At 42.0% G+C, this 11,820-nt stretch overlaps 1 long non-coding RNA gene across 1 annotated transcript; it reads right to left on the minus strand.

Annotated features, from left to right (window-relative positions):
• Positions 1-336: 336 nt before the first annotated feature.
• Positions 337-7,287, minus strand: LOC123585102. The gene is made up of 3 exons (XR_006705907.1): positions 7,237-7,287; positions 6,128-6,284; positions 337-1,054 (listed from the first exon to the last, which is right to left on the minus strand). It is a non-coding gene; the product is annotated as an uncharacterized LOC123585102 (long non-coding RNA).
• Between the last annotated feature and the right edge of the window lie 4,533 nt (positions 7,288-11,820).

Genomic DNA, 11,820 nt, shown 5'->3' on the forward strand with positions numbered 1-11,820 from the left:
GTGGTTGGCATGTCTCCTGTCACAGAAGTGGGAGGGGACATGTATATAGTGCCTTCAGCCAGTATCTGCAGTGCAGGGTGCCTTGGGTGGGCATTCATATCTACATGTCACCGGATCCAGGACAGCTGACCACAGTGAGCATGGGCAGACAGAGGAAGAAGACCTGTGTTGCACTGTGGCAGCCAAGAGGTCTTCATAACCTTATGGAAGACCCGAGAAACGCCTAGACTTCTGTGGGTGGGAGTCAGAGCAATGCAAATCTGTGACTTCTAGTAGGATCTCTATCCCAACTCCTACCACCGTCAGTAGCACAGGCTAGGAATTATGGCTTATATCTAGGGGTCTGTTGGAAGGTTTCATTTATATGCGTGTCTCCCATGAAAACTAGAAGTTCCTTGGGTCAAGGATCATGTTACATTCATACCTGTATCCCCCAAGAATCCCTAGTGCCCGATATATAGTAGATGCTCCATCTATGTTTATTGAAAGGACAAAGGACAGAAAGCTACAGGGTGTGGTCACCGCAGAACTGTGCGTGTCATGTTCCCACCGACTGATTCCTGGCTGCACGCCCATTTGTGCCACCCAGTCTGATGCTACCGCAGGGCTCAGGTGCTCAGAAAAGGCTAAGATGTGGGAGATCGGCTGTACCACTCTTGACAACCACACTTGAGCACACTCTTGACTCACCAGCTGCCTGAGCTAGCCAGTTCTCTGGCTAGTGAGCTGGGTATGCACAGTCTGCTGAGCTGGGCAAGATGACCAGCGAGAGGAGAGAGGGCACAGAAACCTGAATGTCACAGACTTCGCTGTTTCTTCTCTCTTTAAAGACAAGAATGGACTGGGTGCTCTCCTCTCCCAACTCCATGACCAACGTGCCAAAAGAGAAGAAATCGTTGGGGGATGTGGTTGGTAGGCTTGGCCACAAACTCCTAGGTTCAGCTACAAGTTCCAGGAGACCCAGGCATGAGGTTCATGTTTCCATTAAATGTCTTCTCCCTGTTCAGTCAGGAAGTGTGAACAAACTTCTCTTTCCGACCTTTGTTCTTGGTGCCTGGATAAGTGGAGAGTTAACATTTAAGTGAGTTGATATAAATGGCTATTAATTTACTTTAGCTGAATTCAACAGGGGTTTATAAGCAGGAGCTATGCACACAACTCAACGCATCAGGGGACTTTTTAAAAAGTCTAGGGTATCAGAGCCTTCCACTAACTATCCCATTACAAAATTAGAGCAGAGCAACTTTGGGGAAAATATAGAAAAAAGCTAGGCAGGATGTGATCAAGAGTCCCCATGAGTGGCCCAGTCATCAGGAGGTCTGAGAAAGATCACTGTGGGCAGGAAAAGCTCCCTGTGGGCATGAGCCAGATGGGCAAAGCTGGGTGAGTTCAGGGAGAAGAAGGGAAGGGGGGAAGGCATTTCAAGCAGGTAGAATGGCATGAGCAAAGGCTTGGAGGTGGAATAACTGATACCTCAAAAATACTTCTCTTGGGAATAGGGACCAAAGGGAAATAAGACTGAATGAGTTGGTTGCAAACAGATTAATGGTCCACAAAAGAGTGTGTACTTGACCATATACTCAGGCCAGCATTTGCTAAAATATTCTCACTGGAATCTTAGCCTTGCAATCTTGACCATGAGATAAGAGTTCCAGTCAAGTCAAAATCATAGTCCCAGCAATCTTCCCATTAGGCAGTTCACACTGTGCATTAATATAGTAAGATTGAGTGCAGTCCTGCAGTAAAGAAAGAAATCTGTTCCACTTGGTTGAAAACCCTGTTAAACACGAAAAGATGTTCAACATCATTAGTAAATAGGGAAGTGAAAATTTAAAACATACACCCTATTAGAATGACTTTTTAAAAAAACTGGCAATACTAAGTACTAGTGAGGATGCAGAGCAGATGAGACTTTTGTAATACTGCTGGTTAGGGTGAAAATGGTACCACAGCTTTGGGAAACAGTTGGGCAATTTTTAAAAATAAAGTCAAATACATACTGTCTTAGCTTGGGCTACCATAAGAAACTTCCATAGGCCGGGTGACTTAAACAATAGAAATGTATTTTCTCACAGTTCTGGGGGCACGGTCGGTTTGTGGCGAAAGCTTTCTTACTGGCTTGTGGATGGCCACCCTCTCTTTGTCCTCACATTCAGGCCATATGTACGCCTACCATACAGCCAGAAATCTCGCTCCGAGGTATTGATCCAAGTGGGAAAAAAAAACTTACATTCACAGCAAACTAGGACACAAATGCTCAAAGCATCTCATTCATCATCACCCACAACAGGAAACAAGGCAAATGTCCTCGGAAGGGGACCAGAATATGCCACCCCAAAATATGCCGCTTTGGGGTAAAGATGATTTGGAGCTACAGCCAATTGAGAATCAAAGGATGAAGAAACAGGCCTTCTCAGAGCCTCCCCTATCTGATTAAGAACGGAAACTTCTGAGAAATGAGGGCTGCCATAAATGCCCTCTCCTGGGGCAGTTTTATGGCCACAAAGCAGATGGAAAGTCGGCACCAAGATGGACCTACACAAACAGCCTTTACGAAATAAACCTTATCTTCCATTAGTTTCCCCATATATTTACCTTCCCACAATTTACCACCCCTAGAAGCTCAAACCCTTTCCGTTTGTCTTGTTATAGCTCTGCAAATTTATTGCCCTTTTGCTAAAATGGTGGATAAGCTTTAAGGTCTGCCTGCCTCTTTAGGGTTTTAATTTCATTTTTTTTCTAACGTTTATTTATTTTTGAGTGAGTGAAAGAGAGAGAGAGACAGACAAACTGCGAGTGGGGGAGGGGCAGAGAGAGAGAGACTACAGAATCTGAAGAAGGCTCCAGACACCGAGCTGTCAGCCTGATGCGGGGCTCGAACCCACGAACCAGGAGATCATGACCTGCGCAGAAGTAGACATTTGACCAACTGAGCCACCCAGGCTCCTGTGGGGTTTTGATTTCTGTGAAGCCCTTCTTATGCACATATGAAATAAACCTTTTTTTTCTCCTGTTAATTTGTCTTTTGTCAGTTCAGTTTGCAGGGCTCCAGCCACTGAACCTCAGAGGGTAGAGGAAAAAGCGTGTTTCCTCCCCTCCACAGTTAATGAATGAATGGGTGAACAAATGGTTACATTCATACAAGGGAATACTGCTCCACAGCAAAAAAGAATAAACTACTGACACATGCAGCCATATGGTTGAATGTCAAGTACATTGTATGAAGGGAAAGAAGCCAGACTCAAAAGGCTACATATTGTATAATACCATTCATGTGACATCCTGGAATGGGCAAAACTTGTAAGAGTAGAAAGCTGCCAAGTGGCCACCAAAGTCTGGGAGTAGGGGAAAGGTTTACTAGAAACCGACAAGAGGGAAGTTTTGGGAGTGAAGGAAATATTTTACATCACAGTAGGGGCAATGACTATACAACTGTGCGTTCGTCAAAACTCATAGAGTTGAATGCACCTAAAAGGTTAATTTTACTGCATATAAGTTATGTCACAATCATTTCTTTTAAATGAGGATAAAGGAAAAAATGACACAGAACAAATGCTGAACAAGGGGGGAAATGCCTATTCACATCCTTTGGAACTATGTTTACATGGAACACAATTTGTAATTGGGGTTTGAACTCATAGATGAAGCATTCCGACAGTCACACCAGGATCCCTCATTCATCCCACAAATATTTAGTGAGTTTCTACCCTAGGCATTATTCTAGATTCTGGCGCATTTAAGAGCACAAGCAAATTAAAAATAAGAGGCTTAATTCTCCCTGTTGAAAAATAAGGGGAGACCACTTTCCCCTTCTCCCTGTTCTTTCAGTTTCTTTCTCTGTTCCTTGCACTGCTGTGGGAGAAAATGCAGAGAAGGACATTAGGGAATATAGGGAGTAGGACTTTGTCATTGTTAGTGTGGTGGTCAAAGAAAACCTCAGTGAGAAATTGGAGTATAAGCAAAAACTTCTAGCAGATGAGGAAGAAAGCCATGAGGCTATCTAGGGGAAGAATGGCCTGGTCAAAGGGAACAAGTGGATGCAAAGGCCCTAAGGAAGGTTGTGTACTTGATCTCTAAATGTTCAAATTTCACTGCCTCCCTTCTTTTGAGAGTTGCTTTCTGCCCATCTGACCCACTTGCCATGCTCACAAAACCAAGAGCCACCCTTTCTCCACCCACTCCAAATAGGCGGAAGGAACCCGGCCCTTGCTTATGTTTATCTGCACTTGACTCTTTTATGGTGATTTGATCTCTTCAGTATCTTCTCTAAAGAGAGCCAATAATCCCACCTGTTTGAAGTCATCCCCATCCCTTCATCCCATATCAGGCAACACGAGATGCTATTTCCCCAATCCTGAGATGCTACTGATTGTAAGATGCTCTATCACTTGAATAGAAGCCTTTCAGTGGGAGAAAGAAAGGAAAGAAGGAAGTAAATAAAGAAGTTAGAAAGAGGGGCGCCTGGGTGGCGCAGTCGGTTAAGCGTCGGACTTCAGCCAGGTCACGATCTCGCGGTCCGTGAGTTCGAGCCCCGCGTCGGGCTCTGGGCTGATGGCTCAGAGCCTGGAGCCTGTTTCCGATTCTGTGTCTCCCTCTCTCTCTGCCCCTCCCCCGTTCATGCTCTGTCTCTCTCTGTCCCAAAAATAAATAAATGTTGAAAAAAAAAAAAAAAAAGAAGTTAGAAAGAAAGAGAGGAGGGAAAAAGACAGGGAGAGCTTGGGGAGCTAAATTAACTGTATATACTCTTAAATTACTTTAGCGTCCACACATCTGTGCAATTATATGCTGCTATCACTTTCCTATATACCAGCAATGAACAGGGGAATTTGAAAGTAAAAACATAACACTGGGGCTCCTGGGTGGCACAGTTGATTGAGCATCTGGCTCTTGATTTCGGCTCAGGTCATGATCTCAGGGTCACGGGATCAAGTTCTGTACCAGGTTCCACACTGAGTGTGGAGCCTGCTGGAAATCCTCTCTCTCTCAGATAAAAAACCAAAACCAAAACGTAACACTATTTATATTAGCACCCTCCAAAATGAAATAAAAATCTAACAAAATATGTATAAGATCTATATGAGGAAAACTATAAAACTCTGATAAGAGTATTAGAGAAGAATTCAATAAATAATAAATGGGGAGATGTCTTATGTTCACGGATGGAAAGACTCAGTATTTTCAAGATGTCAGTTCTTCCTAACTTGATCTATAAGTTCAATGCAATCCCACTAAAATCCCAGCATGTTATTTTGTGGATACCAATAACCTGATTCTAAAGTTTACGTGGAGAGGCGACACAGACTATCCAGAATAGTCAACACAGTATTGAAGGAGAAAAACAAAGCTGGAAGATTGACACTATCTAATTTCAAGTCTTCCCACAAAGCTGCGGTAATGAAGAGGGTGTGGTATTGGCAAAAGAACAAACAGACCAATGAAACAGAACACAGAACCCAGAAACAGACTCCCATCAGTATTGTCAACTGATCTTTAACAAAGGAGCAAAGTGATACAATGGAGAAAAGACATGGTCTTCTCAACCAATGGTGCTGGAACAATGGATGTCCATGTACAAAAAAACGATTCTAGACAAAGACTCTACACCATTCACAATTACCAAAGCTTAACTCTGGCTTCTTTCATAATCAGAGATTAAATATTCTTCCAAATCATTTTGTACCCCCAGTTATTTCACAGCCTGGTGGGGACCGGCTGCTTTTCAGCCATGCTTAAGAGTTTGGCCTCATTAGCACACTTAAGATTAACAATATAATTTGAAGGAATCATGGAGAATCCTAGGGGTTTACTGGCATTTCCTCTTTGGTTAAACTTATAGTTTCGTTTTTCCTTTTTTTTAAAGATAAACATTAAACAGCATCTAGTGAAGTCACTAGAAATTTTCTACAGATTTTGAATTCTGAATAACAGGCTTTTTTTTTTTTTTTTTTTTTAATGATGCATGAAACGGTCACAACAATTCCCCCCAGCTTTGAAAACTTTTTAACTCGCTCTGCGTGATGGGGCAATTTCTTTTTTTCTTTTTTTTTTTTTTTTTATTTATTTTGACATGTAAGAAAAATAGAGTGAGTCTTAACTTAGAGGAAATACGGCAGTTTTCAAAACTCACAAGGCCTTGAGAATTCTACTGAGCCCACAGAGCTGACACCGTATCCACCAGCTGAAAAGTTGTGCCTTCCTCCACACTTTCTGTAATCCCAACTCCCGCTCCAGCTCCAACCTTGGAGATAACAGAATTCAAAGCACAGTTTGGAGGGAAAACCAATCTGAAAAGGAAGAAGAAGACAATAGTTAACGTTTATTTTAAACTTCCTGCCTGAAATACCATGAGACTAATTTCTTTCAGATCGGACTTTGTTTCCTGAGGGCTCACAGGCAAATGTGTATTTTCGCGGCTGTGCTAAAATACGAAGGCTCCCTTTTGTACGGCCTTGAACCTCCCTTGAATTGTTGAATTGTTGTTGAAACACCAACTCACATCTGATACAGGAATTAGGACTTAATCCTATAAAAAGTATTTTTTTGCAGTTTTGTGTACAACATGTATGGTTGTTTTTGTTTGGGGTGTCTTTCGTTTCTTTTTGAATAAAATTATAAAGCAAAAACCTTTTCCTCATGGTTACTAGCTCTCATACAGCAAGGCCCCTCCCTTCATGTTTTAGCAGGAAGAGCTTTGCCTTGCTGCCTCTGGAAAAAATCTGGAAATATGTGACATGAACGTACATGGGAGGGCAAAGCCAAACCAGGCCAAGATGCAGTGTCTGGAAGAAGGAGTCACCTTACAGGGGCTCAGTGCCTCTCTCACTGAGAGCCAGCCCCAGGGTGAGAATACAGCCTCTTGCTGGTGCCCGCAGCCCCGTAGACTGACATAAGAAAAGCAAACAGGACCACACGCCTCTGCCATAGCGGCCCTTAGTTGCTGGAAAGGAAAGAGTAACATCTCTACTGGAGCAGCTAGAAACCCTTTCCTCTCATTTCTGGCCAGGAAATCTTCCACATTCAATGCAAGATATCTCTTACTTTTTCGGGTTGAATTATTTTCTGAGAAAGGGCCTCATTTTGCATCGCCCACTGTCTCTGCATGCTGCATTTGGAGGTCCTGGACTTTCCTGGCCACTATCAAGGCACAGGCTGAGCAGTCCTGCTGGAACCGAATGATGGGGGCACCATTACTGAAAATACAAAAGTTCATGTAGAAAAACCGACATTTGGGGGCACCTGGGTGGTTCAGTCCGGTAAGCCTTCCAACTTCAGCTCAGGTCATGATCTCGTGGTCCCGTCAGTGAGTTCAAGCCCCACGTCGGGCTCTGTGCCGACAGCTCAGAGCCTGGAGCTGCTTTGGATTCTGTGCCTCCCTCTGTCTCTGTTCCACCCCTGCTGGCACTCCGTCTCTCTCTGTCTCTCAAAAATGAATAAACATTAAAAATTTTTTAAAGAGAAAAAAGAAAAACAGACATTTGATCTAAATACAACATCAGCACTGCTTCACCGTGATACATAAATACATTTTTGGTATCCACTTATGTTAAATAGCCAACTTCAAGTATGATCTTTTTAAAAATTTTTTTCTAATGTTTATTTACTTTTCAGGGAGGGAAAGAGAGAGTACAAGCAGAGAAGGGGCAGAGAGAGAGGGCGGGATACAGAATCTGAAGCAGGATCCAGGCTCCCAAGCTGTCAGCACAGAGCTTGACGCGGGGCTCAAACTCACAAACCGCGAGATCATCACCTGAGTTGATGATGTTGGACGCTTAACCGACTGAGCCACCCAGGTGCCCCTACAATCTTCTTAAAATAACCACTAACTTCTGAAATAGATGCTGACAGTCCTTTAGTAGATTTTGTCCCCAGGTTTTCTTGTGGCCAGTCCCTGGCTGGATGGTGAATGTCACAAAAATTTAGTGTAAATTACATGTTCATTATAACTTCCCCAAGAATCAAAAAGATAGTAATAATTTTTTTCACTAAGCACGTACTTTTTTAAAAAGTATATTGTTCCCCACATTGTTTATTTATCAAACAAACAAAAAAAAAAAGGAATTACTAAATATCAGAATGAATACTTGTGGATTCAGACCATACAGCGAACGACAAAACCACCGCGGGAAAAGCATTCGGGGCATTTTGTATTTGTGCTACGGAAGCCACGCTCAGCTTTTGTTTTCTGCACGTATTTCACGTACGACCACCCTGTAGTTTCCCATGTTTGCCACTGACCTTGCTGAGTGGCAATGTGATGATGCCATCCATCTCACAGGCCACAGCACAGACCGCAGGGCACAGCTGACGGGCACACTGAGTGATCCGCCTGAGCACGAGCAACAGATACCCCTTCAGGAGATCTGGAGACTTAAAGGAGTCACTGATCCTGAGACACAGGTGTCTGAAAGCCTGGTGTATGTGAAGCTGCCCACGTGCTGACCTTCAAAAGGAGATATTAGTTATGCTGTGTCTGGAAAAGGTCAGGGATACGTGTTAAAGTGAGAACGGTTTTCACTGCACATGCATCACATGCAATAAAAGCAGAGGTCTACCAAACTTAACCCGGGTTCATTTAGTGTGACCATAAAGATGAATATATGATCAAGTTTTCAAAATGATCCATGTTCATTACATTTGAAAAGAAGATATAATCTCTATTATTAGGGCATAGTATTAAACATATGCGTACAAGTTCTACCTTATGATTTATTAAGTTGTTTAAAACATGTATATCTTTATTTCCTTTGTGTTAGACCTGTCATGCTGAGTTTGTGGTGCCGAAGTCTCTATTTTCTATCTTCTTCTATTCTCATCTCATGTAATTTCTGCTTAATGTTAGTGGTGGCTGTATTATTTGGTGCATAGATGTTCATCATTTCTCTTCATTGCAAGTTGTGGTTTTCAGCCTTAAGTGTATTTTTTGTCTCATTTAAAGGTTTTTGGCCTGAATTTACTTTAACTGATATGAGTCACTACCCTGTCTTTCTACTGTTTTTATTTTTATGGTGTGTCTTTGGCCATTTTTTTTATTTTGGGTCTTTTGAATCACTGTTTGAGGTGCGTCTATTAAATATAATACGGGATCTGCTTTTGCCTTGTGAGCTAATTTGAGAATTGGTTCGTTTGTCCCTATAGCAAGAAAAGAGAAGACACCAGAAAAGTCCATTCCATTAACTGGTTTGTCTTATATGTTTAGTCTCAAGGTGATCACATTATGTTTTAATCATGCTTGTGTTATATTTACTGTCTTCCTTTCTTCATTGGGCATATTTTCTTTGCAATTTCTTTGTTCATTGCTTTTGGCATTTCAGAATGTTTGTATGTCTGTTCCAGGGGCTGTCTTTGTATTTGTTCCACTGACAGTGCCCTTAATCTCCCTTTTTTTCTTACTAAGGCTTTGCCATCTGGTATGTCCATTTGTATCCTTCTTCACTTATCTATACAACTGTCAATTTTACTGTCCTACCTTGCTGTTTCTCTCCCTCCCTCCCTCTCTCTCTTTCTCTCTCTCTCTTTTTTTTTTTTTTTTTGGTTGTGTTAGTTTTACTTTTCCAGAGCATAAAACATAGAGATACTACTCTTCAATCCATATTCTCACCCTCGTTTTAGTCTTAGCTATGCAATTAAATATATTACAACATAAATAACACAATAATTAATTAATGCTAATAAAATAAAATATAATAAGATTACATCATAAAATACATTTTCACTACTAGTGCTTTTGCTAAAGTTTACCAATTATCTCTTGGTTAGATGAAATTCATCCTCTAAAAGAGTCCTCTATGGCACACGTATACAGTATTCCCTGAGTTACTGCATATTGAAACCATTTCCTTTAACCTTAATATTTGAAGGTAAGCTTGGCTGGATAGAAAATCTTTGGCTCACAGTCTTTGTTCTTGAGCCTGTTAAAAGGCTGCCCTTTATTGACTGGCTTTATAAGTTGCTCATGAGAAGTCTGATGTCAGTTTAATATTCTTACCCTTATAAGTAATTTGACCTGTTAGCTGGGAGGCCCTGTAGTGGACTAAATAGTGACTCAAAACAGATATGTCCTCAGCCAAATGCTTGGACCCTGTGAATGTTACCTTATTTGAAAAAAGGGACTTTTCAAATGTAATCAAGAATTTTGACATTAAGTCATCTTGGATTACCCAGGTGGCCTCTAAATTTAATGACAAGTGTCCTTTTTTTTTTTTTTTTTATGTTTATTTATTCTTGAGAGAGCACGAGCAGGGGAGGTGCAGAGGGAGGGGGACAGAGGATCAGAAGTGGGCTCCGCGCTGACAGCAGAGACCTTGATGCGAGACTCAAACTCACAAACTGTGAGATTATGGACCTCAGCCGAAGTCGGACACTTAACCGATTGAGCCACCCAATGACAAGTGTTCTTAAAAGAGAAAAGGATGGGATGTAAATTTGAGAGAGGAAGTGAAAGAAATGCACAGGGATAAAGAGGAGAAGGCCACATGAAGACAGACATTGAGATTGGAGTGATGTGGCCATAAGCCAAGAAACATCTGGAGTCACCAGAGGCTGAGAAAAGCCTAGAGGATTCTCTCATAGACCCTTCAAAGGGAACATACTGATACCTTGATTTTGGACTTCCAGACTCCAGAACTGCAGAAAAATAAATTTATGTTTCTTTAAGCCACCAGTTTGAGGTAAGCTATCATCAATACAGGTGCTGAGGATTGTGGGTATGTGTGTGTGTCTATAAAATCTCATGGTTCAGGGGCAGCTGGGTAGCTGAGTTGGTTAAGTGTCTGACTTCAGCTCAGATCACGATCTCACAGTTCGTGACTTCGAGCCCCACATCGAGCCCCTGTCAGCTGTGCTGACAGCTCAGAGCCTGAAGCCTGCTTCAGATTCTGTGTCTCCCTCTCTCTCTGCCACTCCCCCACTCATGCTTTGTCTCTCTCTGCCTTTCAAAAATAAATAAAGGCAATAAAAAAATTTTTCTTTTAAATATCATGGTTTACCCGAAAATGCCTCAAGTTCTTTCTCGAAAATTTTCCTAGATATGTAGTGAGACTTTTAAAATATTGATTTACATTTTTTCTTACTTCTGCAGTTTTCTTGGATTATAGTTATGTTTCATTGCTTTGTTTTCCTTCTTCAGGAACTGCTATTCTATATGTTGCACTTTATTTGCCTATCTTCCATTTCGATCACATTGTCTTCCACCTCGGTTACACCTTTCTTTATTTTATTTTCATCTTCCTGATCATTTAACTGCCCTTGTTCGATGTTGAAATCATGCAACATCCAAATCTATTGTCTTTTTCTTTTTTTAATTTTTTTAATGTTTATTTCTTTTTGAGAGAGAGAGAGAAACAAACAGAGGGCAACAGGGGAGGGGCAGAGAGACAGGGAGACACAGAGTCCCAAGCAGGTTCGGGGCTCTGAGCTGTCAGCACAGAGCCCAACACGGGGTTCAAACCCATGAACTATGAGATCATGACCTGAGCCAAAGTTGGATGCTTAACCAACTGAGCCACGCAGGCACCCCTCTGGGTTCTTCTTTTTTTTTTTTTTTTTTAATTTTTTTTTTCAACGTTTATTTATTTTTGGGACAGAGAGAGAGCATGAACGGGGGAGGGGCAGAGAGAGAGAGAGACACAGAATCGGAAACAGGCTCCAGGCTCTGAGCCATCAGCCCAGAGCCCGACGCGGGGCTCGAACTCACGGACCGTGAGATCGTGACCTGGCTGAAGTCGGACGCTTAACCGACTGCGCCACCCAGGCGCCCCATCCCTCTGGGTTCTTCTAATAGCATCTCTTTATAGAGTTAGGTTGATTTTTTTTTTCTTTTGC

Source organism: Leopardus geoffroyi, chromosome B1 (assembly GCF_018350155.1).
Source record: "Leopardus geoffroyi isolate Oge1 chromosome B1, O.geoffroyi_Oge1_pat1.0, whole genome shotgun sequence".
Lineage (NCBI taxonomy): Eukaryota > Metazoa > Chordata > Mammalia > Carnivora > Felidae > Leopardus > Leopardus geoffroyi.